We start from the raw sequence: 25,323 nt of genomic DNA on the forward strand, positions 1-25,323 counted from the left end.
AAACAGATGTTAATTAAACAGAAAACAATGGTTATTTAACATGAACTAATCGCAACAACGTATTATAATTAAGACAACTAGTTAACTAATTAACAATTCTCGTCAACGCAAATTCAATTCTCTCTTAACAACGCTAACACACTATCTCGACAACGCAATCCTCACTCTCGGACTTCTCAACTCATACTGCTGTTAATTCGTTTATTGTCCCCTAGCAACCCCTTGTCTTTTGTCTTAGCCTCACTCCGCACATGCTCAGCAACCGCTTGTTTACAATCCGCACGACACCCCGCAGACCCCTCGTCCACGATACTACATTAGAGTTACAAATGAAGAAAACTTATTAAAATGCATTTGTACTGCTGTTATTTAAAAAAGGGGAATTACTTTCTGGACGACCCTCGTACTTTTCCTAGTAGGAAATTCCATAGTTAAATATAAAGATGCTTATATTTGTTAGTTAAAAAGTAGCTTCCTTGTTGTAATATCCTCTGACGAAGGATCTTAAAATATATTACCAAAAATTTATTGAAAACGCAGATAAACAATCCAACAAAACATACCTCCTTCAAAGAATAGTTTTCCTGTTAAATTATCTCCTAATAAACCTTTAAAACCTAACACCAAAAATCCAATGTCTCTACAGGAATGTAAAAGCTACTAATTCTAAGGTCAAGTTTCAGTTGTAGGTTTTAAGTCTAAATGCTTGGTAATTGGAAAAGTTGACGATAGGAGTAAACTAAAGAGAAACATAACTGGTAGTCGGTCGTAATCCCAAGAGAGCTACGAAAAAATAAATAGATAGAAATAAGAATACACTCCGTTATTGAATATTATTATTGAATATTCAAAGCAAAACACCCTTCAAATCAATAACTCTCGCGACCGTCGCGACAGAATCCCTCGCTGAAATCTCAATTGCGGTTCGTGCATTACCCGGGACGCGTATCGCATTCCATAATCGTGAATACAATCACGCCGGCGCATCTACATCACCAGAAACATAACTTGGCGAGGCTCGGGCAACTCTAAATTTGTATCGTGTCGTGTCTTCTCGACGGAACGTTGTCTCCTCTGCCAAACATGTGCGCGCCTCGCGTCGTCCCTTCAGACCGGAAAATCGGCTGCATCGTCTTATACCTCCGATCCGTCGATCGTTACACGTGTACACCGTGGATCCAGAGCCGTGGATGACGACGTCTCGAAGCCTGGAAGATGGCCAGGGTACACAGCATTATATACATATGTAGAATGCATGTAGATGCGAAGGAATATGCCTTTGCATGAAGATCTTAAAGGTCTTTCTAGACGTTGTCGGATCCTCCTTTCTCTCTGCTTGGCTTGTCACGATTTCTTGCCGGCTCGATTATTCCCGTCCTCCTTGCATCCTCTTTTTCATCGGTGTCCCCGTCGAATAGATGCTCGTCACAGGCGTAACACGTCTAACTGTTAGACACAACGATGATATTCTTTGCTGGGACGGTGCTTAATTCACTGTGGCGCTCGCCAACTCGATCGCAAGGTGCAATTGCTTGCACCTTGTTCACGTTTTTCACCTGAGCTCCGCGAGCGTATCGTGATTCACTGCTACGTAACGCGCTGTGTATTTAGCTTTCCCACTCATTGTCCGTAATCGTTTGTTCCATGTATGTTTACTCAGTGTTTTTATGCTCGTTTATACGCGATTACAGAAAGAAAGAGATTTTATTAATCTCTTTTTATTTGATCCTTGATTGGTTAATGCAGGATGATGACAATAGTTTATGGTACAGTTGCGAAGAGTAATTCTTCTTTTCCGTGTTTACAATTTTTACAGCGCACGTTTAACGGATAATTCGAAGAGTAGATTAATGGCGATAAAATCGTAATGTCATCAAATCAATTGTAACATCATGTAACGTTATGAAGCTACATATTCTGTGTTTGAAATTGATAGTTGCAATTGTGACGAGTTAAATGCAGAGGATAATCATTATTTACTTATTCAAGAAATAATTAACCGTGGCAATATAAATACCATTTTTCATAATTGCAAAATAGATGAAATTTCAAAACGTGACAAATACTACCTTCTATTCTGCACGCTTCCATGTATAATATTTTACACGACATTCGGAAGATTATTATAATACAGATCATTCAAAATGAAAATAGAGAACTTAAGAAGTTCGTTATAATATTGGATTGGTATAATAAACTCTTTCTCTAGTGTATACATTTCGAGGAATATTATAAAAATTGTTTAAAGAATATCAAGATACGTGTGTCTGACTTTTTTCAGAAGCTAATTATTTTCATGGAAAAATGATATATAAATAGAGTAACTTTTTATGAAAGTAACATTATCTGTTTAAAGCAACGTGGACTTGATTATTCAACCTAATATTTAATAAAGTAAAACAACACGTCTAACTAGATCTCATCTCTTGAACTATATTCATAGAAGTATGAATTTGTACAAGTATCCGCGATCTAATTATGATTCATCGATCAAGCAAATAAGAAGAAAGCCAACGAAAAGACAGGAGGGTAGCCGATAGAGGCGAAGCTGCCACAGCGGGGATCAACGACAGTGAAAGTTCACATGTTGGACACGTCGACGTGTTCCTCTCTTATGGTACCTTCCGGGTGCTATTGCCGTATTACACAACGTCGTCCGCGTAAAGACGAATAGCGGGCCGTTTAACCGGCTGATTCGAAACGTCCGTCGATCGTGCACGACAGACTGATGTGGACCAGCGATCGAGTAGGAAGTTGCTCGAACCAGATTCGAGGCTTACGTGTTCCCTTCTCTAGAAAGAGGAGAGAGAACGCGCCGTAGCGAACTTTCCCAGATCAAAGTCACCTCGGGTCCCTGGTAATTCGAGCAACGTAATTAACCGTCCAGCAACGACGACCACGAACGACGACAACGACTAAATTCTTGGAACGCCGCGCCGCCGCGGCCGGGAAAGTAACAGGACGAATAGATTTAAGCAGCGCAATTAGCGAACGGATATTTCGACGTTGCCAGCGCTAATTGGATCGGGTTGCCGGCTGGGGCTGGAAAAGTTCAACGTTGAGAGCAGCCTATGCCCGCGATGATGTATTCGTTCAAGTTTTTGAACGTGGCTCGTGTGAAAATAGGACTATGTGCAGAGTTGAACAAACGAGAAATGGAAAAGTCGAAACGAATGAGTTTCGTTGCTTATATGGATGTACAGTGGCGTATGAAAAGTATCGAAACATATAGCGCAAACAATTTTTACGAATGTATTATATCGCGCGTGTATTTCAAAAGTTCCTCGTAGAAAGTGGGAGATATTTAAAAGTTTAGAAAAAAATGATATCCTGAACGTATAATTGGCAGAAAGAATAGAAGGAAATCTAGGAAACGATAGTTGACGATTACTTTTGTAGTTTCCCATTCTCAGCCGTTGAAATTCCCCTTTGACTCTTTCGGTGTTCTGACACAGTACCAAATTATGCAGTTTCTTTCTGGTTAGGGTAACGATCCTGACCAATTTATAACAAGAAATCTCTACTAAGTTATTACCGTAACTTAAAACTTTATTCTCTGTTCGGATATATTTCAGTGATTGAAAATGTTATAACGAAGCTCTCATAACAGTAAACGTAGAACTTTACGAAGAATAGCAGTAGAACGACTAGGACTCTCAGCTCTTCGATACGGTACCATCCCTTTTCAATTACAAAAATTATTCCAAAATTCATCAGAATCCAACAGCACGCAACAATGCACAATACATCCTACTGAATGACATCAGCAGACGTCTCACAAAAGCGAACGAACGAATCACCGTACAAAGCTGTGCTGTACGCACAGCACAGTGTCACAATAAAGAATGAAATCATAATCGAGAAAGAGGAACAGGGGACATACGAGGAAAGAAAGAAAAAAAAAAGGAACGAAACAAGGGAGACTTTTAGCCGGTAAAACGGAGCTCGTTAACGGTCATACACCCATGGCCAATGGTTCTTGACGTTCGTAGAATTCCATGAAGACCTTGATGCTTTTTATCTTTGCTCACTTAGTCCTCCCTCTTACAAAGAGGCAGCCACTTCACCGTTCCGCAGAACGTAAAAGATCGCGGCGCGCGATCACCGCGATATACCATTAAGGGTGTCCGAACGCACGTGAATTATATAGTTTCCGAGGAGACCGGTCTCGCGTTTTGCGTTCCTCATTTTTCTGCTTGGGTCATTAACGTTCTTTAATCGTGCTCATTCACAGGCCACTGTCAAATCGTAGTTTTTCTTCTCGTGACAACGGTTAATCGTCTAGTCGCGCAAAGAAGACTACATCCTTTTTTGTTCGAACGAGAATTAATACCACAGTGAGGGAACCAAATGTCGCGTGTTAAACTGGAAGATTGATTCCGTTAAAGAGTTTTTTCTGCGCGATGGAGCAAAAGAAATTGTTATTTTCGATCCGTTTGCTATTGCGCAAGTGAGAGTAGATTTCGAAGAAAATTTGTTCACTGTCAGAGTGACTGTAGAGCATATTTGAAATTATACTGAGTTGTTCGATAAGTTTCTAGGGTTTTTGTTACGAACGCGTATAAAATCTGGTGGAGCTATCGATGGCGAAAAGAAACTTAATACGTCCGTTGTAATAAAAATTGTATCATACGATCTACGCAATGAATGATAAAATTTCACCAACATAGAATTAATATTAATATTTGAAGCCTTTAAAAAAATTCCTCCCTCGATGAATTGGCACGCGGTTAAAAAAGCGGGCTAATCAAGCTATCCAGGTAGCCGCTCTCGTTAAAACGTTTTTACCTCGTAAATATCCGGTGGATGGAATAAAACATGATTTTAATAATTCAAGCATTACGTTCAGCCGAGCTGCGACAGCGGGGGTTACGTAATAAATCGCGGCCTCGTTGCGGATACAATATAATAGATTCGCGGCATCCGATTTCAGAATTTCCTAATCGAATAATCGATCATGCCGGCGCACATACACAAACGCACACGGCGATTCCTTCTGGTTGCACGTTTAAAACCAGGCACGATTGAAATTTAATATTACAGAAGCGCAGCATTGATCGTCGGACGTTCTGAAATGGCGGCAATGGAACGTAACGTGGCCTCGTTACAGAAATATTCCAACCTCAAAGGCTTCCGTTCCCTTTTCCCCTAATTAATTAATAAAATGGTAGCAACGTGCCGTCGACGTACCCCTCAAAGGAATTCTATTTAATATTAATAAACTGGCTATTGACTCGCGCAACTAGAACTCGATCTGACGTGTATATCGAAGCTAGCGAGGAAAAACTAATGAAACATTCTAGCGTACGTTTCATGTCGTTTCATGACACACACGTAATATGTGTAAGACATTTAAACAGTGTGCCTCTAATCGCTTAAATAAAAATTGGAAATAAGCTGGGAAAAATTGAAGGCTGAGAATGTTTTCAAGCACAACGAATAGGACCATAGAAAGTTTGAATATAATCAACGTGGCTATAGATATTTTCTTCCAAAATTCCAATATTTCTTAAACATTATGCCAACAAATCGCTACCAGTCCGTTTCAGAGGAAACGATCGATCTTTCAGAATAGAGACAATTAACATAACAAGCGATATCCAGGAAACGTGTTTCACGATCTAAAAAAGATTTTGACTCGGGCGGGTTAAACAAGCAGCTAGTCTAAACACTGTTTTACGCAAGTCACGAACATTGTAACTACCTGAAAAAGGAGATGAGAAGGGGACAGAAGGGAAAAAGAAATCGTTCCGTCTCGGAAGAACGCGTTTGAATTTCCATCTGAATCGCGCGAGTAAATGTTGTGTAACCGACCTCAACGGATCCTCCTTGACATCCTACTCGCCACAGTCACGAAGCGGTTTTTCGTTCAAACGACAAGGATTCCCAGGTGGTCTTGATGGATTCGACCAGTCGCGCCACACGCGTCGATGACAAGCGGTCATAAAGCGCGCAGGTGACACGCACTGCGCTCGGACACGCTTACCTGGAACAGATGCGGAGGAAGAAATGAGCCGAGGACGAAGCATTATGCGAACGAAGACGTTGCTATGAATGCTATTCTGTTCTATTATATTGATCGTTCGAATCTTTTATTCTGCATTTTAAGATTCTGCTTTGCAGAATTACCAGGGTTTTAAATTCTGAAACGCTTCAAAATGCTCTTCTCTCATCCTGCTTATTGAAGCTTTGTACGCTCGAAAGTTAATACATAACGTCAAATTTTTAAACTCTGCTATGGACGATATTGAAAGTTTCGTAGTCTTGAAAGTCTACGTAAAGTAGGATCCATGGTACAATGAAATCATTTACGCGTTTGATGCAATAAAAATCAATATAGAATAAAAATGAATCCTGTTCCATCGTCCTTCGCTCAATCATTCTATTCTTCAGTTTGGACAAAAGATGAAAAAAGTCTTATTGGTATGCACGATTTCTCGTTTCAATCCTTCAATCGTTGGACATCTTCTTAAAATATTACAAATTCTTGATGCTTGCTAAAATAAGAGTAAGATTGAGATATAGAAATTCGAGGTTCGTAGCAGGATAAATTAAAATCCCCAAATAATTTCTAACTTAGACTATTATCTTTCTCCATGAATAAAAGGTACCAGCTGAACGTTACGAGCAAAATTTCATTACAAATTAGATCCGCGAGTCTCCGAACAGAGGAATGTTTTCCTTGGTGCAAACCATCCTAACATTCTCTAGTACAGCACAAGCTGAAAACTCACGAAACCAAGAAAAGGGGAAGGCCGCCGCGTGATTAATTCGCACGTTCGTTATATCGTATATTATATCCAAGCCTTATATCCTTACATCCTTACGACCGACCCACGCGACGATCGGAGAACAGCGGCGAAGAAGATCGTCCACGAGAGAGCGAGACAATGATTCCTTGAAGCGGTTGCCTAACCTCGGCGACCGCACGGCAAGAAGAAAACCGCGTTCTCCTCGTCCTCCTCGTGCTGACGCTCTATGTTACCGCCCGTTCCTTCCTTCGGTTAGTGAGGGAAAACAGCAAAGACCGATACGAACCTTAAGAGAAGAGAAGATAGGACGAAGAAACGACGAAGAGACAACGACGACGAGAGACAGCCGCGCGACCGCCGTGCGGCGCGGCGGTGAAATCGGCGCGATGGAGAAAGAGAGGGACGAATAGGCAGGGTGGGTAAGGTAACAGTCAGGCAATCAGGCTGCGGTGCGGGATTCGCGGCAGCGTTATTATCTACTTGGGTGGACAGGTGCCAGGGGGTTTGTAAAAGTCCGCGCGCGGCATGGTCAGTGGAAGATCGTTATCAAGGGGGATGAGAGCGGCGGGACGAGGGGGAGACGAAGCGGGGAGGTACGAGGAGGAAGCCGACCAACCTGGGTCTGGTCCTGAGATGTGGAGGAAGAGGACGAAGACGAAGAGGAAGAGAAGAACTAGAAGGAGGACGAAGTGGGAACGACGGCTAAGGTGGAGAGGATGAATAGAGCTGGAAACGAAAGGAGGAAAAGAGGAAAAGAGAAACGGATAAGGAGAAGGGAGGAAGGAAGATAGGACACTAGCGTGGTAGGGATGGGGAGGCGTAGATTCATGCGGACGCACTACTAGATGGCCGTTGCCGACGCGTATAAGCTACGGTAAGGGAAGGCGGCGGATACCAGGAGGAATAAAAGGTCTAGGTAGCATAGTTGCACGCACATTCCCAGTTCACAGCCTTGACTCCGGCGGGGAACGAGCTGGCCAGCCGGCAGCAACGACGCCAGAAGCAGCAACCATTGTCCGGGAACCGAACCAGCTGAGAAACGTACGAAAGAACGGACCAACGAACCAACAGACCTACGATCATGATGGAGAACGAGTAACACAACGAATGGACCACTGTATGGCCGGTCGACGAAGGAACGAACCGTAGGTAGAAAAAGAAGGGCTCTCTCTTCTCTCTAGCTGGCGCGTTCGACCAAGCTACGCTCGTTCGCTCAGCGATGGCAATTATACGCGGTCGAGCCGTCCCAGCTAGATTCAAGATCAGATAATCCCATCTGTCGGTGTAAGCGGTCTGCAAACGATCCCGCGAACCATCGGATATCCTCTCCCCGAGCCGATCGATTTTTCCGAACGCCGCGTCGGAACGTGCGTTCACCGTTTTCCTTCCCCGCTTGCTTCTAGTCGACGACCTGACTAATCGCCGCGATGCCATGGGACTCCTGCCTCTGATGAAACGCCAGTTGAAATTTCAGCTGTGCTTTATTGAACTGATTGAATCGATCAATTAAAGTTATCGAAGGTAAGTTGTATTGTACTGTTTGGATGTTTTATCGCTTTAACTTCTGCATTCTTATGAGTTTATTCCGCGTATGCAGTCGTATATAATAACAAATATTAATTTGGAGACGAAAAAGGTGAGATTATAAATATTTATGTGTTCTTTATATTGAATGTATTTTTAGAGAAAGTAATGTACGATACACTCGTATAATAGTATACTCGTATAACAGTCGCAAGTTAATTAAAAAGCCTTTAAAGCGAGAAAACGATCATTAAATGGTTGATTAATTTTAGATATACAATAATTGTTTTTTTGATTCTTATCCCGTCGCAAGATTAAAACCGACTTTTAATAATATCGAACGTATATTAATCCGCACTATTTCAAGCTTTATCTCTGGCGCTTATGCCTGTAATGCTTCAAAATATAAGAAATGTATTTTTAAAACTTCTATTATACAGGAAGATGAAAATAACACTTTTCCCAATGTACATAATAAACGTATATTTTCTATACACCCAATTTATAATTTGACAATAATCCTTATTGGAGATGTTTCTACAAAAGCTGAATTATTTTACTTTATAGTTGTTACACATACAGTTATCATGTATAAAAAGTAAATCATCGCTAAACAACAAATGACACCGTTTACGAAGAAAAGATATTAAATACTTGCGTCCGGTATAACAGCTTGTGTCTATAACATACTGGGCACTGTGATTTATAAGAATAAAACAAGTTTAAGGTTAAATCACGCGAAATGCAGTTGAACGCTAATTTTCGAACGCTGTTAATGAAGAAGTACAGCGAGGTAAGCAAACGCTCCTTTCTTCCATCAACCGGCCGTGAAAACCCACAATTATTCGCCTCGTAACCGGTATCAACACTTGCTTGAAGTTGACAACAGAGAACGATCTACCTACTTATTAAATACTTTTACTTTATTCGTTACGTAGCTCGGGATATGGGGAGACAGATAAAACGAAACGCAAGCAAAGATTGAATATTGCGTTTAAACAGTGAAATGTTATTTTTCTGTTCAATCGATGAGGTAGAAGGTGTATGTTACTTACTTAAGCAGTAACATATAGTGTACATCTGTACAGATATAAGTTCATTTGTATAAATAATTGATTACAGAGTAGATATTAGCTCGTTATACGTTACAGTTTATGCAATTAATCGTTCATATTTGCTATGTATATTGAAGTGTTCCGAGTAAGAATTAGAGAAAATGAAACTTTTCATCACATATAGCGCTTTTGTATTTTAAAAAAGTAACAAATTTTATGTAGGTGTTGTAATCGTACGATGCTACTATAAATAACAAACGACAAACAAAGCAGGGACAGGAAGTGCAAGGTGTCAAATGCACGAAATAAACTCACGCCAAAATAGAATAAAGCAGAGCAGACATTTTCTACGTGGAAGGTAAAAAAATACCCAACTATACACAATACTATTTCAGCCTGGAATAAAAAGGGAAGCAAATGACAAGAGAGTATATAACAGGAATTGCATACTGTGAAACGCACGAAATAAACCCACGCCAGAAATCGAATAGAGCATAGAGCTCCCAACGAAACCGCGAGGACAAATCAGGCAGCCACTTGCAGCACCGGCGACGACAGTGAAACGAACGGAAAGGATACGTGTCTCGGATACCGAACGCCCACGTGAAATCGACGGCAATGCCATTCCAATGTTAATTGAGGTGCCCCAACGCCCACGCTGGCTCCAAGTGTTCTCGGTTTGCCAAGCGATCGTCAGTATCGAGCTATCATTAGTTCGATCGGGCCGCTGATAAACATTCGAGCCTCTTCGGTAATTCGCCTAATGAGATAACGGTACCAGGCCAGCGAAATCGTCGCGCTTGATAACGCTTATATTCCGCTCTGCTACGGTCGTTGCGGCCGCTTTGCCCGAGAATGCGAAACCTTTAAGGACGCGGTGCAAACTATGCGCCTCGATCACATTTTATGCGAGAACGTTCTCCAGGCTCGTTATCCGGCCAGAACACAGCAGACACGGTAATAGACACACACCGGCCCGATTCTTGCTCTTAGTTCCGTGCACCAACGGGTCAACTAAATCAGAAAGTCGCCTGATTTTTCCTAGTTACTGCGTGGATATTTATGATAGCTCAATATTGAATTTTCTAACAAGTTTGTATATAAAGTGGCTCGTTTGGAAACTTATAGAAAACTTTTCGTCTATTATATGTGTTGTGTAAAACTTGTGCGATTTTATTAGCACTATAACGAGAGACTGTCACGATCATATTGGTAAAATTTGAGAACAATTTGAAGATATGATATTTATTATAAGTGTACAAATTTTATTTGCACTATTTTAAATATTCGGTAATTGTTAAAGATGACCCTAATAGATATTGAACATATTAATATAATTATTATAATTATTAATATAACGGATGATCAAATATCTCTGTATATTTCTCAAATAGCTTCTGTACATTTTCAATCACACTGATTTACTCTCGTTATCTTAAAAAATAAAAACTAGTTTAAATAATAACGTCGATTATAGCCTTGCATAGCTGACGAAAAAGTATAATTTCACTGCGATGAATGGGAATTATATTAAAAGACTCTCAAAATAGCACCAATCACTCTAATTAAAACGAATAAGATCACCGATAATAATCGATAAAGTTAACAAACTCCTACTTTGCCCAATTTACTTTCCTGAATCTTCGTCGAGCCAATCAGCCAGAAAAGTACACCTTCGAGTGATCAGCCGCATCCTTAATTGTGTCTCAAGTATTTATATATCTATATCCACATAGGCGTGCGATAGTGTTGTCCTGATTCTCCTTTAAAGGCTGCCGGCTGAGCGGCGAACCAGACGATCGCGAGCGATCAAGGTGACAACAAGATCCATGATTCGGGATTAGCGGCATGAAGGATGCGCGAAAAAGAAACCAGCAACGAAAGGGAAGAGCCGTGAGCGATTGGAAGGAAGAGGAAGCGAACGACGAAGAGTCGGATAAGAAAGAGACGTAGAAAGGGTGGATGCTGGATGGAAGCGTGCACACGCAGACAGAGAGTCGAGCCACCGTCTGGAGCAGCTGGAAAAATTGCCTCTGAATCACTGTACAGCCTACCTGCTGCCTTATTGAGGAACCCGCTCCTTGGCCGTTCTTTTAGCCTGTGCAGTCAGGGGTATAAATAGCGCTCTTTAAGAATACTGGAGACACTGGCTCGCGTCCATGCATCACTCGCTCTGCACCACTTCTCCGTCGCGTGCGTGCGTGTGTACGCGAGCGTGATATACCAGCCATCAGATCGCGGCCCGGATACCGCGAATAGGCGAATATAAAGTTGCTCGAAACGAACGAGATTGTACGCTGGATTTGTCTAGATTCTTTGGCGTGTTGGCGGCGAATAAGGTATGATGTGTGGCCGCAATTTGTTTTGGAATGTGATACGAGAGTGGCTTCGAGAAGTTATGGTTCAAAGTTTTGAGTAATAATTTTGGAAAGTTGCTCCTTTTTCGTTGCAGTTACAGAGTTACGTTAAGTTCCTGTTTTCTGCCAACGATTACGATAGATTTAGATAATTATATACAATCGTCAGATTATTATTAGGATAGGGAGTGAAGCGTGACTTCTGGAATACGAAAGTAACTTTCACGAGTTACAGTTAGGAATTTTCAGTAATAATTTTGGACAGTATCTTCTTTGTGCTCCTCTTTTAACTCGAGTTAAGAAGATATCAATTCCGTTCCTTGGTTTTACTTATTAGGAGACGACAATTGAAGAACTTAGATTTATTACGAGAAATTATATACTGGTGTAGGTTATTAATATAAAATCTCACTTGATAAAACGTAATTTAATACTCCTTCGATTACCGAAAATGTATAATATACGAATCATAGATTCGATTAAAATTGGTCCATCGATCAAGAACGGATTTGAAAAGGGACTTTCAATTTATCAATTATTTTCCGAAATCCAAACTCTTAACAATACCTTACAGACGTTTATATTCTCCGACCTCGCAAAGCTTTTTTATCCAATACCTTTTATTCCTCTCGCAATCACGCAACAAGATTTTAAACAAATAAAAAGCGTCTCATGTACAATACCAGTCTTATTATTTCCTTCTGAAACACGTGATATACGTTTTTTAATCGCAAGATATGATATATCAACCTTTCCTTTCACGTACGAATACCCGAACCACTCCCCGGTAATAACCAAACACGAGACATGCCGAAAGTGAAGGTACACCCGTTTCGATGCTCCAAGGGCGACAAGGATTTCTTGTTAAAAACGTCCATGGAAAAAATATCCCTCCTGAAACTCATTCCGAAACGTCGTTTACTGAATACCGAACGTACAGAGAAGACCTTCGAAGTCCCTCTTGTCCTTCCTCGTTCGTTTCCACCTTAATTTCGATCGAACGACGAAGGCTAAAACGGCGCCCGCACGGTTCCCTCGAGACAAAGACGTAGGCGTGTTTATCGATGCAATAATATACCGCGAGCGAGTTCGGGGCCTCCGCTAACTCGATGCGAGAAAAGAAGCTTTTAGCTCGTGCGCCAGCCGGAACGATAGAACGACGGCGACAAAAACTGCCACATTCGTGTCCTTGCGGTACACCTTGGGCCTCGAGGGCAGGATAACAGCGTTTCCCAGTAAGACCGGTACTGGCGGAGGCCCTGGATCACGGCCCACGTACCGGCTCACTGTCGTCTACCAACGCCCTACCTCTCATCCTTCTGGCTCATGAACGCACTAGGAAGAACACTTTCCACGACCTAAGATCGCAATTGCGATCGAATAGCGCACACGGTTGCCTCCAGTAGACCGGCGTGCTGCTTAAAAACGATGTCTTCAAATTGACAAGTTGAAATTGTAAACGATGAGAAAATAAGGAGGGAAAATAAGAAGCAGTGATTTTAGAGGGAAAGAATGTGAATTCTATGAGGTGTATGATGAGGGAAACGTTACGGGGTGTTATTGCATGTTATCGTGATATTATCTTGAAATAATATTTATGAACCAACTTGACACAGGAATCTTGAAGATTAATACACTATCAGCCAAACGTTTAGGAATATTTCCCTAATTCTACCTCCATTGAAGCATCTACAAGTTTTATCATAAATTCGAAAATAATCCTACTAATATCAATAATAACATTCTTTCTACTCCAATCAAATTTTGTATTGAACAGTTGTTTAGAATAGCAGAATTTGTAGTTCATTTTCTTTTTAATATTGTTATCTTTCATGAAACTCAGTAACGGACAAGAAAAAAGTCTAAACTTGATGCACTATGAATTTTAGTAATTTTAGAAATACCATATTGGTTTAACCATATTTGTAATAGTTAGTTATTCTGTAGTATATATTACATTTATTCGCTTTTCTTATTGAATACAAATTCATTCTGTAAGATTATGACGTCGTTTTATACTCTTTATTTCATAAAATTTCTTTTGTCCGTCATTATATGTACCAGTGTTAAAACTTTCGTAATGTATGTGCCATTCTTACTCAAATATTAGGTCGTCCGGAAAGTTTCTTTCGTTTCATAAGGAAATAATGGATGCACAACATTTTCCGTTTTATATTATTTTATCGAATTACGTGTGATCCATTTTGTTCTATCAAAATAAAGATCACGACGTTCGACAGATTAGATTTCATGTTCGTATAAAGATGCGTCGTTGTAAAAGACGTGTCTGTAAAAGAAACATACTTTTCGGACAACCTATTATATGCCGTCATTTCAATCGTAAGAAACTCAATTGATGTATTTTCTTTTTCCTCTATAGAAACCAATTCCGCTTCTTTGGAATCAGCGCTCGAATAATTAATCCAACAAGTCCATTTAGACCGCTTTTCCGCGTAAGGATCGGGAAGTACGTGCACGTAGAAAGGTGTACAGCTCTCAGACTCGATAGTCATGTCCGTAGGTTGATAAAATCACGACGTTAGGTCGGGACTACGTGGCTGGTTGAAATTCTAGTCAAGCGAACTTTATGGGTTACGAATACGCGAGGCAGCGCGAAGCATTGGCTGCGTATTTACGAGCGATTAGCCAAGCCTATCCTGGATACTAAGAACCGTACCCTGTTTCTGACTTTAATATTCCTTACTCACGTGACTCGCTAGCCGAAATTTTCGGGGAACTTCGCTGACTGATCGAAACCAAATACTGTTTCCAAAATTACGTGACTCGCATATTGTCCATGCCAAAACCGCGACTTAGATTCGCGGAATCTCTAGATGCTCCCTGAAATCATGCATGTTCGCGTATAATTTCGAGCTGCGTCGTTTTTAACGCGAAACAGCAGGTGATCGTGTGATTCGTGTGAATCTATTTCAACCGATGACGCGAATAGTCAAACGATTTGATGATAATTTATTTGAGTATTCTAAGAAATCGATGATGAAATAAAAGGTCTTTCAAGCCCTCCAAAATTGACGAAACAGTCAAGTAAAAAGGTACTCTATGCAAAGATTGCAGCGTTGTTAGAATCATTTTTATCGCCTAATGGAATATATATACGATACCACTGTTCGTGAATAACAAAGCTATACATCTGATTTTGAAAATTATTATAAAATATATCTACTATTTTACTACTTATATTGTTTTATTTTTTAAATTCGATTATATTCTGCTCAGTGTTAAAAAAGTCTATCGGAAAACAATCTAAACTCTATCGACGAGCTTCGGATTTATTTCTATCCACACATATTATAATTCTACGTTAATTTGTACAATGCTAATCGAGTTTTGCAACAATTCAACGTTGGCGTTACAGAACGAGTAAAAAGAAATTCCATCTTGCGACCCTAGAGAAACTCTAAACGTCATGTGTTAAATTTGTTTATGCTTAAAATTCAAAATTTGAAAGTAATAACAAAGTCCATTTTAAAATTGGCTGATTAGGTGGAACATTGACGTATGTTTAGCAACATGTTTTGATGATGATACATTTCCATTGGAATTCAGACCATCGAAGATAATGCCAAGCTGAAAAGCATAAAAGGCGCCTTTGTGAAATAGTGCGCTGTCATAGGACAGAAGTCACTCTGAATTGGGGCTATCGGTATTAATTCAGCAGACAAATTGCTTTATTAATTTCATCCCGATTGGATCGCGATAATATCTCGCAATGGACACGAACATGGACTCTATTACAATTCAATCGTATCTTTTTCTTTTCTGTCTGCTCTGTATCCGATTCGATCGTACGTGACGCGACTACTAACACCGAGGCCGGAATAAATTCGGTTCGACTATAATCGATAATCGATCCAATGACTAATCGTTATGCATAGCCATGCTACCTTGTTACTCGCAGGAACGGCGAGAATCGAATCGGCTAAAAAATCTGTTAGATTGAGAGCATGATTCTTTAGACCGAATTAGAATTAGAAAGATTGTGAATGAAATAATAGCAGATTACTGTTGAGGTCGATTGATAGAAGAACGAGTGGATGAATTTGTAATAGAAAAATATATTGAAATAAGTAAAGGTATAAGTATAATGTATAAGTTTATGCTGATCCAGATCCTTACTCTCCTTAGTGTTACAATATGTAGCGGCACATGAGCGAGAGGACAATTCGAATCATGTTGTTGTTTCGTCTCAGAGTATCAGCATCGTTAGGACATACATGATGTAATAATAAACAAACTGCGGGCAAAAACAAGGCGAATTTAAATTTTTCGGTATACCCCCGACCAATATAAATAAACGAACGCGATCGTAACGTGACCAGTTTTTCAGTCTCAGTCTCGAGCAATTTCATTTAGCGATGAATCCGCGGTCTTAGCGAATCAGTTAACACCGGGCGTCTTAGCGAACATTCTCTGTATCTACTAATTATTTTAAATACATTTGACGGTTTTCAATATCAAGATACCTCGTCATTTAAACCATCTTCTACAAATACAATAGAATCGATAGGGAGCACGTCCATATGTTTATAGCAAAAGGACATTACCAAAAGAGTTAACCTCATAGCTTTAGCTAAAGGCTACAAGGAACATAAATAGAAATCTAGTTCCTTTATTCCTAGACCTTGTAACCCAAAACATAATGTATATTCAAGGGTACAATAATAAGGACCTCTCCTTATTTAGAATATTTTTGTTTCATTAAATTCTATTTTCTGCGTAATAGCGTTCTCCAGGTCACGGATATACATAAATAAAGATGTAGAGTTTCTCTTCAAGGAATTACTTCAACAATTACATTAAAAATGGACTGATGTTTGATAAGAATTTATAAAATTAAACGTTTCGTGTGAAATTAGGTGGAAAAGATCAGATGGAAATAAGAAAATTCAACAAAGTAAATGGAATTTTAGGTAGAGAGAGTAAATTAATTAAAAAATTTACCTATTGAAGTAAGATTTTATCTTGTTTTAGCGAAATTTTATGTATAATCGAATAAGATTAGACGAAGGTGAGAAAATTAAACTAAATTGAACAAGTTTAAATCGACAAGAAAGGAAGAACGTAGTGTTGTACCGAGTGAGTTAACCAATCGAGCCTAACAAGCCAGATTCGGTAAAAAGACGCAAAAATAATTTAAGTTGCAACCACTTGTTTTACTTATATTAATCAGATACAATTTTATTATATCTTCCAGCATATTTAATTAAGTTTAAAACAACGTCGTTTTATTTAGTTCGTGCACAGCTATTAATTTGCAAAATCGAAATAATTAATTCTACTCAGATTGTAATAAATTTAAATTCTCTATACTCAGGATTTTGCATCTCCCTCCCTTCCAGCTTCGTTGTTTTCTAGCTGGTATCTCGTCCGAAGTAATGAAGATAATTGGTCACATTTATGTACCTAGATACGTAAAAAGAAGTCTTCCTCGCGGAAATAAATGGACCGCACTATATCTCGATCAAGCGTTCTCAAATGAGTTTATTGCGGGCCGAACGCGCCATCGCAGTATTTCAGATTTTCCTGGATATACAACTGGTTTACGTATGATTCATGCAACAATGTCGTCTCAAAAACGAGCAATCGCATTTATTTTGTTTATACCGAGGATAATTACTACAATTATCTAACATCTAGGATAATTCATAATGTTCACGGTAAATTGAACAGATTTATTATCGTCTCTATCATTTTTCTTATCAAAGATTCCTACGTTATATAAGCGAAAACAAAAAATAAAAAAAAGCATACATTCCTCCTAACTCGTGATCGATGGAACGAGATTGAAAAAGTTTCCTTGGAGTTGCTGAAAACAAAGACGTTTACTACGGTAGCGTACGCGATTGAAAAATCCCATTTCATTCAGTTCACGCGTTCACACGGATGTGTATTGGATTGCAACTTTTACAATACATACGCGATATCAAGCCGGACGTAGCATGTATATTAAAAGACACAAATCACGAAATATCGTGCGATAATTCGTGTGAAGCACATACGCGTATACAATCGACTCGATTTAATATTATTCGAATCGATCGATAAGAATCTACGTACGTTTCTGCTAACTGTATCGACAACTGGCGATCCGCTTTGACGCACCGATCTCCTCTCACGATCGGCCAACGTATGCGGCGCAAAGCGCTAGAAAATTACCCATCGTAGCGAAATCGATGGGCAGCTTTCCTAGGAACGCGACACGCCTCCGGCAACCGGGCGTGAAGAGTGGGAACGTGCATTATTACGACAATAGGATGCGCGCACGCATGTCCACGCAACGTCGCGTCGCCTCTGCTTCCAGAGGAACGTGAGCGTGCAAACACGTGATCGCGTTATGGTCCGTTCATACTACTGCGATAAACGGTAGAATACAATTGAAATTTAAAAAGAGTTGCATTTGAAGAGCCAAGATAAACAGCATCTATGCGAATCGATTGCAACAACTACTAGGTACAGTAAAACTCCACTTATTTGAACCTGAACTCGGATTTCATCAACTTTCTCCATTACGTACTGCTTTCTGTTCGTATAATAGTGGTCCATGTTTAAATAAGTAGGTTCGGTCGATAGGAGTACAAGCTTCATTTCATTAAAGAGATGTGAACATCTCAATTTCGACGCTCTATGTTAAACGATTTGATCACTGTTTGCTATCTATATGTACTTACGTCTCATCGTTTAGCAAAATGATGAGTATTGGATCCTCGTATTTTGGCATCGTTTATTTCAATATCGCGACGCGAAGTCGACGATGTCCTGTTGAACATGAATCCTTAATAGGTTAGGAACGAAGATTGTTTAGTAGCGCTTAACTTCTCCAGTATGTACTATTTTCTCGCATATCTATTCGCGACAAAGTATAACTTCGAGACGATGAAAAGACGGCGATGGATTTGCAGCGCACGACTGTCGCAACGATGTAAACGGGGCTTTACGCGTTTCTTGGCGCGGCAGTGCTCTGTGCTTAGGGACACAACCGCGGCGAGGAACCGTGGCGGCAGCCCAGGGATGCCGCGTGCATTGCCATTAACTTGCCATTGTTCCGCAACTGTGCAACGGTTCATCCATAATCTTACGTGCTATCCGCGAATACAGTTATGGCCCCGGGGACACATGCAGTCGCTGCAGTCGCCGTGGCGGACCATTGATCATGGAGATGATCTCCTCCTACGTGCCGGGACAGGTCGTGCGACCGATACGTGCACGATTCGGCGGAAGATAGACAGGTGTTCGCGAAAAAGTCACGATTCCGGGCTTGCGCAGCATTCGGCCACGTGTGCAACGGAACGCTCTCGCGGTTTCCGCATCGCTCGCGCTTCCTCCTAAGGATAATGTTCGCATATCGTGATCAAGATCGAGAGCTCAACAGCCGACGCTGCCCTGCCTCCTTCCATCCGCGGATGCTCCGACTGGATCGTTGCCATGCTCGCGATTCCACCGTATCCTTGGACCTCACGTTTTCATACGTAAAGTGGAAGGTATGGCTATTTGAGTTACAAGGTTATTCGAGACAGGCTAAGTAGTTTGGCCGGTCATTTGCGATTCACCAAATTCGATTATGAATCATTTTTACGCCATCTACGTATACGCACATGTACATATGTACCGAAGCGTCCTGTTTTGCGACCAAGTTTTTCAGGACAGAAAAAAAAATAAAAAGAAAAAAAAGCTCCGCTCCCCAGAGGCTTACACCCAAAAACTGCATCATGCAACAAAAAATGTAAAGCGCCGACACATAATACAGCATGGCTACGTCGTACCGCGTACATCGGTACCTTTGCCTAACATACCATTACAAAAATTCATGTTTATTGTGGATAATGTACTTAAAATCTGTATTTTCTGAACTCGATAAACTCCTTTGTAAAAAAAAAAAAAAGAAAACATGTACATATGTATTGGGCGTAGAAATGAATTTTTTCCGATTTTTGTGCAAAGTGGAAGTTTTACTGTCGGAAAGAATTCATTTATACAACTATTGTATCGTGTACATTGATAGCTCAACCAGCGCTCGTAATTTTCTACGAGGATATAACTTGTATTCGTCAGAAGAAAAGGAGTTTGTTGAGACAATGTTGGTAATGTAATTACAGATCATTTCCAAAGATTCACTGGTTATGAACACTTCTTGTCTCATTCGCAATCTCAAACCTTTTCTCAATTTCTAATGTTCCCTGTACAGTGGTGAAAGTATGATTGAGGAAATACTCGCGTAAATTCAATTAATCGTATCATTTCTATTTTTTCCTTTCTATGTATAACGTAAGCTTAGGAAAGCTACTAAATCCAAAGATGTAATTCGTGGCGCTATAAATACAGGACGACTTCCAAACTTTTGTTTCAAGAAATAATTACAAATTAAATTAATTAGAATTTGCTATGACATTTTACTTACTCCATTTCTATACTCCCTGCTATGGTATAAAACAATTATATAGCAGCAATTATATTTCTCTGTGGTACCGACTGAACCGAGCTACTTGAATATTCATTAAAATTTAAGATAGTCATCGCCATATAACCAAGTAATTATCTAACATTACGCGAACAGTTTATTTCAGCCGTTTTAATATAATTCCGATTCTTCAAGGAACTAAACGAAAGTTAGGTACACGCTCAGTTTCATAATTCCTGCGCTATTCAACAGTTGTCCCATTCATACTTCTTACATCACTTCAATTCTTCGCTTTCTTCGAAACGTATTACCATTCAAGCCCGGTTAAATGGCTAGGAAACGCTGCGAGCATCGGAATGTCATTAATCCTTTTGTCACATCCACTTCCGGAAATCATCGGTCCTCTACCAAGGCAATGTACTCGATTACCTAATACCGTCACGATTTTTCTTGGACCGAAGAGGGATGCGAGCACGACCAAGGACACCCTGCTCTTCCGTCGGATAATTCCAATTCCGCGCCGGACATTGACGAATCATCGATTCGCGCGGGCATCATTAACCAACCGGCTACCTATGTGCGTGCAACGTTGCCAAGCCCTGAAGAAGAAGGTTATTGGCCAGCACCGTCTTTTCTCTACCCTTTTATTTCCTTACTCGCGTTTTTGCCCATTAATTCCGTTTGTTTTCGTTATCAAAAGTTTATTCGTTTATGGCGTAAATAAAAAAAGTACAAATGTATTAGATATACAGAAAGTATTATTAGTAGACGTTTAGCAGATGTTTATGCGAATCTCTATTTTCATGACGGTAATTGAGAAACTAGAATCTACGCAGAGATTTGCTTTACCCGCTGGATTTCATGAGTACCCTATTTTGGATATTCTATATATCTTTATGTTTTATACACATTACGAGTAAGAAAATGAAGTAGTTAAATTACAAATTAATTACGAAGTAAATAAATTAATAAGAAGAATTTCTTTGAACCGCTGTATATTGGAAGCCTTTGTTTTCTTTCAGCAATTGATCTTCCTCTTTTATTCGAAGCAAGAAGCGCTGCGTCCTTCGAAACTTCCTTCGGTAAAAACATTTCTCTACTATTAAATAATTCGTATCTTTCCTCTTATTCCTGTAATAATTCGTTAAATTAAGATGCGTCTATTTAAAAGTTGCTCTGAAAACGCGTGGGAACAGGATCTTTGTACAATTACCGTCGAACAATCCGCGACGTGTTAATGCGCGCAACTTTCTATGGCACACGCTGCGCTGCTGCGATCGCTGCTTACGGAAAATCGTTTGGTCTGTGCGTTCATTGAACTCTCTCGCTGAATCGTGGAAAGTGTCGAGGGCGTCAGTTTCCTAATCGCGATAGAGCGATCTCGCCATAAATCTCGGAAAACGTGACATCCAACGGATGCGTGCGCAAGCAGATTTGTCATCGTTCTATGTGTGTGAATCATGTTTTCTCAATCACCGAATTCTTGCTTTCTGCGTGTAATTAGTTATTTATAACGTGGAATATAAATCCATGATCCGAAATAAATTTTTACAAACCATATTTACGTTTCGTCCTTGACCAAGTTAGACTTGAAGATCGTGTTATTCGTCATTATCTTTGCCAAAAATGCGATCGATTTTTACGCGATCTCGTTCTAGTTCTAATGCAACGTAACAGTTCCAATAATTTGGAGGCAATTCTTTATAATGCTATGTAAGATAGGAATTAAATATTCACGTAGGTATGTTCATTCTTTTTGAACTGTATTTCATTTATTCATCGCCGTGTTATTATATTTTATTAATACGTCACATACAAAAATTTATTGTAAAGTTGACGATCGTTTTATCTTTGTACATATTGCTCTAGTTATTTATTAAAATAATTTGTAAGCAAGTTTCTAACCGTCTCAGACGCAATAAGTTTCAGATACGTTCATGTCCTTCTTACGTAATCAATCAAGATGGGTCATTACGATTACAATTTGTATGACTCGATAAACAAGTAAAAAGTAGAACATGAAACAGCTGTTCATCGAACGCACTCATCTTACTTTGCAATTCAAATTACATCTGACAGCTATTCGACTGCTATGGTGTGCTAGCCAAAGTAGGTAAACTTTGTCGATAATTCATAGCAACGGATATCATAAAGGAGGTAATAAATAAGCGTGAAAAAAATGGTTAGAAATCAAATAATTAACCACCAACGTAAAGTGCCAAGTTAAAATTTTAACGAACTTTTTTAGTTTAAAGCAAGTCTAATTACACGATATACGATAAATAAAATTACATCATGGTAGAATTAATTAAAAAAATCGAATAATGTCAGTATCATTATGTTCCAAATAAAGCTCTGTGCGTAAGATTTAAAACATTTATTAAGCGAAAATGTTTCGTTTTCATAAATGTCAATATATTTTGTGTTATTTAAATTTTATCGTTATTTTTTAAGGAATACAAGTTCTTTTGAAAACTAGTTAATTACTTTTGGAATAATCAATACTTTGTTCTGTCGAGAGCACTACACAATTATTATCTGACAAATCTATTTTGTATTTTCTATTATTCTATATTATATCATACTTTATGTTATATGAATATATTATACTATATTTCTGTATTATATAAGAAATTCATTCGAGCTTCTAATTCGTACTTTCGTCTCAATCCTAAACAATTTTGTAGCATTTAACTTGAGATTCCACTTACCGTAATATCTCCAAACAATTTGTGAACTGCAAGAAACCATAGGTAAACGACGAAATCACGAATGTCTAAAGAGTCATTTGCATATAACAACAAGTGGAAACATCTTCTTAAAAATATGTTTAACTGGCGCCATAAGATCGGTGTCGGAGATATTCCAAATACATTTACACAGTACTGTATTTTATCTGCTAAATGCATGCAACTTGATACCATTAAATTCTAATTATTTTATTCGCCGAACGTCCACCCCTATAATTCATAACCTTGGAGGTCAAATAAAATCCCGTGTAAAATCCTTTACACGTATAAAAACAGCGAAATCAAAAAAGGATACCGCGATTGACCAAAACACCCGGACAGAAACAGCAAAACAGGCGAGGAAATAAGAGAAATCCAGCATTAAAAATACCCGATGGAACGGTAGAATCGATAGTATACAGGGTGTCCCAGGACAGATAGTACTTTCACATTCTTAGTCAATTCCTCGAGGTTGCCATTGATTTGATAGAAGCTTCTTTCGCATTGGTATTACCAGCAAGGCGTGAGGATGTGTTCGATCGGGATTCTCTTATTGCAAATCGTCGCTTTGGTTCTTAGTTGCTCAATTCAATTTTTTTAAACCAATAAACGTGAGTCTGGTTTCTATAAAGAATTCGCGACAATACGACGAGAATTCTACATAGAACGCGACAGATATTCAGCCTCTTCAAATCTTAACACACGATATGTAATATTAAACTTTATAAACTTTATACATAGTTTTCTCTAGTTTACAAAACTAGTGAATATAGAAGAGTTAAGAACTAGAGCGACAAAATGTTGCATAATTATTAAACGTGTTTCTTGCCAAAGCAAGAAAGAGTACATGAAATTTACGTGGCTGATTCTTAGTTCTCCTAGTGCTATCTCATCCCCATGGCTTATTTTTGCACGTAAAATAATCTATTACCCTAGTACCCAGCTTAAGACACCCTGTATATCCGGAATCGAAGGCAGCTGGGCGGTATGTCTGTTGGCGTGAAGCGGGTAGCCACGCGCGTCTCTCGCGTCTCCCGCGTCGAAAGACCTTTGCCACGCGGATTCGGCCGCGTAATAAAGTTTATTAATGGCCGGCTCGCATGACAGGGGGTAGCAGAGGGAGCGAGGAAATGCGCGCGGATAAACGTATAGGAATCAGATGACGTCAGCTGGCTAGGTCGAGGCGAGTGGAGACGCGTACACAGGCGGCAGCCGTGAGCGCGCACGCGAGGAACGGTGAACACGCTCGAGCCGAAGGCACCGCGGCGATTCCTCCTCGCCACGATGCGGGGCCAGGGGAGATCGACGCAGAAGTGAATGAATGTAGCGGAGCGTGGGCGAGCAGCAGCTCTCAACCCTGGGCTCGATCCTCGTCGGAATCGAACGAACCAAGCTAAACAGGAAGAAGACAGTTTGAAAAGGGATCGGAAAATCGGCGAAGATGATCGAGTGTGGAACCACCACTGGCGCTGTTGCTCCACCGGTACCGAGCGTCGCCTAGACGCGACACGGGGCTTAATTCATTCATGAAAAACACGAGACTTTATCCCAATTAACACGAGTCTCCACTCAATTCATGCGGTTACGAAGATGCCCATTAATTTCCCGCGGTACCTCTGACCGCTTCTTCGATAGAGCTGGTTGGGGACAGGGAAGTCGGAACAGATAGAACGAGCAAATAGGAGAAGGAAGCGAAGGAGAGGAAGAGGAAGATACGAAGAAGAAGGTAGAAAGGAAAAGGAATCGGTAGAAGAAGGAGGAGGATCTCGGCCGTTGATTCTCCTTAGCCTTTCTCTTGATCTATGTACTTATCCGTATCCACGGCAAGCGCCAAGTTATATCCAGACACTATAAGCCGTACGTTATATCTGGCTAGGCCAGACTCGAATGTTTCAAGCCCGCGACAAGCTTAGCCTGGGCGAGATAAGCGTGCACATCACACCACGCGTAGGTTCTTTCGTGGACTCTGCTTTTTCTAACTTGGTGGAAGGTTGATTTTTCTGTTATCTTCTCTGGTGTAGCGCTCTCTCTCCTCTTCTTTCTTTCTCTCCAGCTTGAAACCCTTTCTTTCCCTGAGAAGCAGTTTCGTTTCTTCCCTTTCTTTTCTCTCGATTTTCGTCCGCTTTTACTTTTTTTCCTAATACCAGCAATCGATTCGCAACGATGATGCAGCCTACGCAGACGTGGACGTGGCCATGCAAACCGGTCCACTTAGAGACACATGGTAGCGGAACGGGACGATAGAGAGAGCTTAGGGCGGATACGCAACGGGATAACGCGCAGCATCCCCTTGATCGAAGATTCTTTAAATACCGTGACAGGTCCGCAGACCTCTTATCAGGCGTTTGTTACGTATGATCGCGTTTAACGTAACGTTTGCCTTTTAATTGGACCGTGTTATAAACGCGCCGGTCCAATTAAGAGGTAGATGGAATAAATCGTTTAATCAACGACAGTGATTTACATTCTTCCCAACGGCGATGTCGGAAT

The 25,323-nt window shown here is 40.1% G+C and overlaps 1 protein-coding gene across 1 annotated transcript in view; it reads right to left on the minus strand.

The window, feature by feature from the left end:
- Positions 1-5,906: 5,906 nt before the first annotated feature.
- The window catches only part of LOC143304549 (uncharacterized), a 123,104-nt gene continuing 103,687 nt past the window's right edge, over positions 5,907-25,323 (minus strand). Inside the window, exon 2 of the mRNA XM_076627014.1 lies at positions 5,907-5,986. The gene's annotated coding sequence lies outside the window, so the exon portion shown is untranslated. The remainder of the gene's footprint in view (positions 5,987-25,323) is intronic.

This window comes from Bombus vancouverensis, chromosome 2, assembly GCF_051014615.1.
Source record: "Bombus vancouverensis nearcticus chromosome 2, iyBomVanc1_principal, whole genome shotgun sequence".
NCBI classification, from domain to species: domain Eukaryota; kingdom Metazoa; phylum Arthropoda; class Insecta; order Hymenoptera; family Apidae; genus Bombus; species Bombus vancouverensis.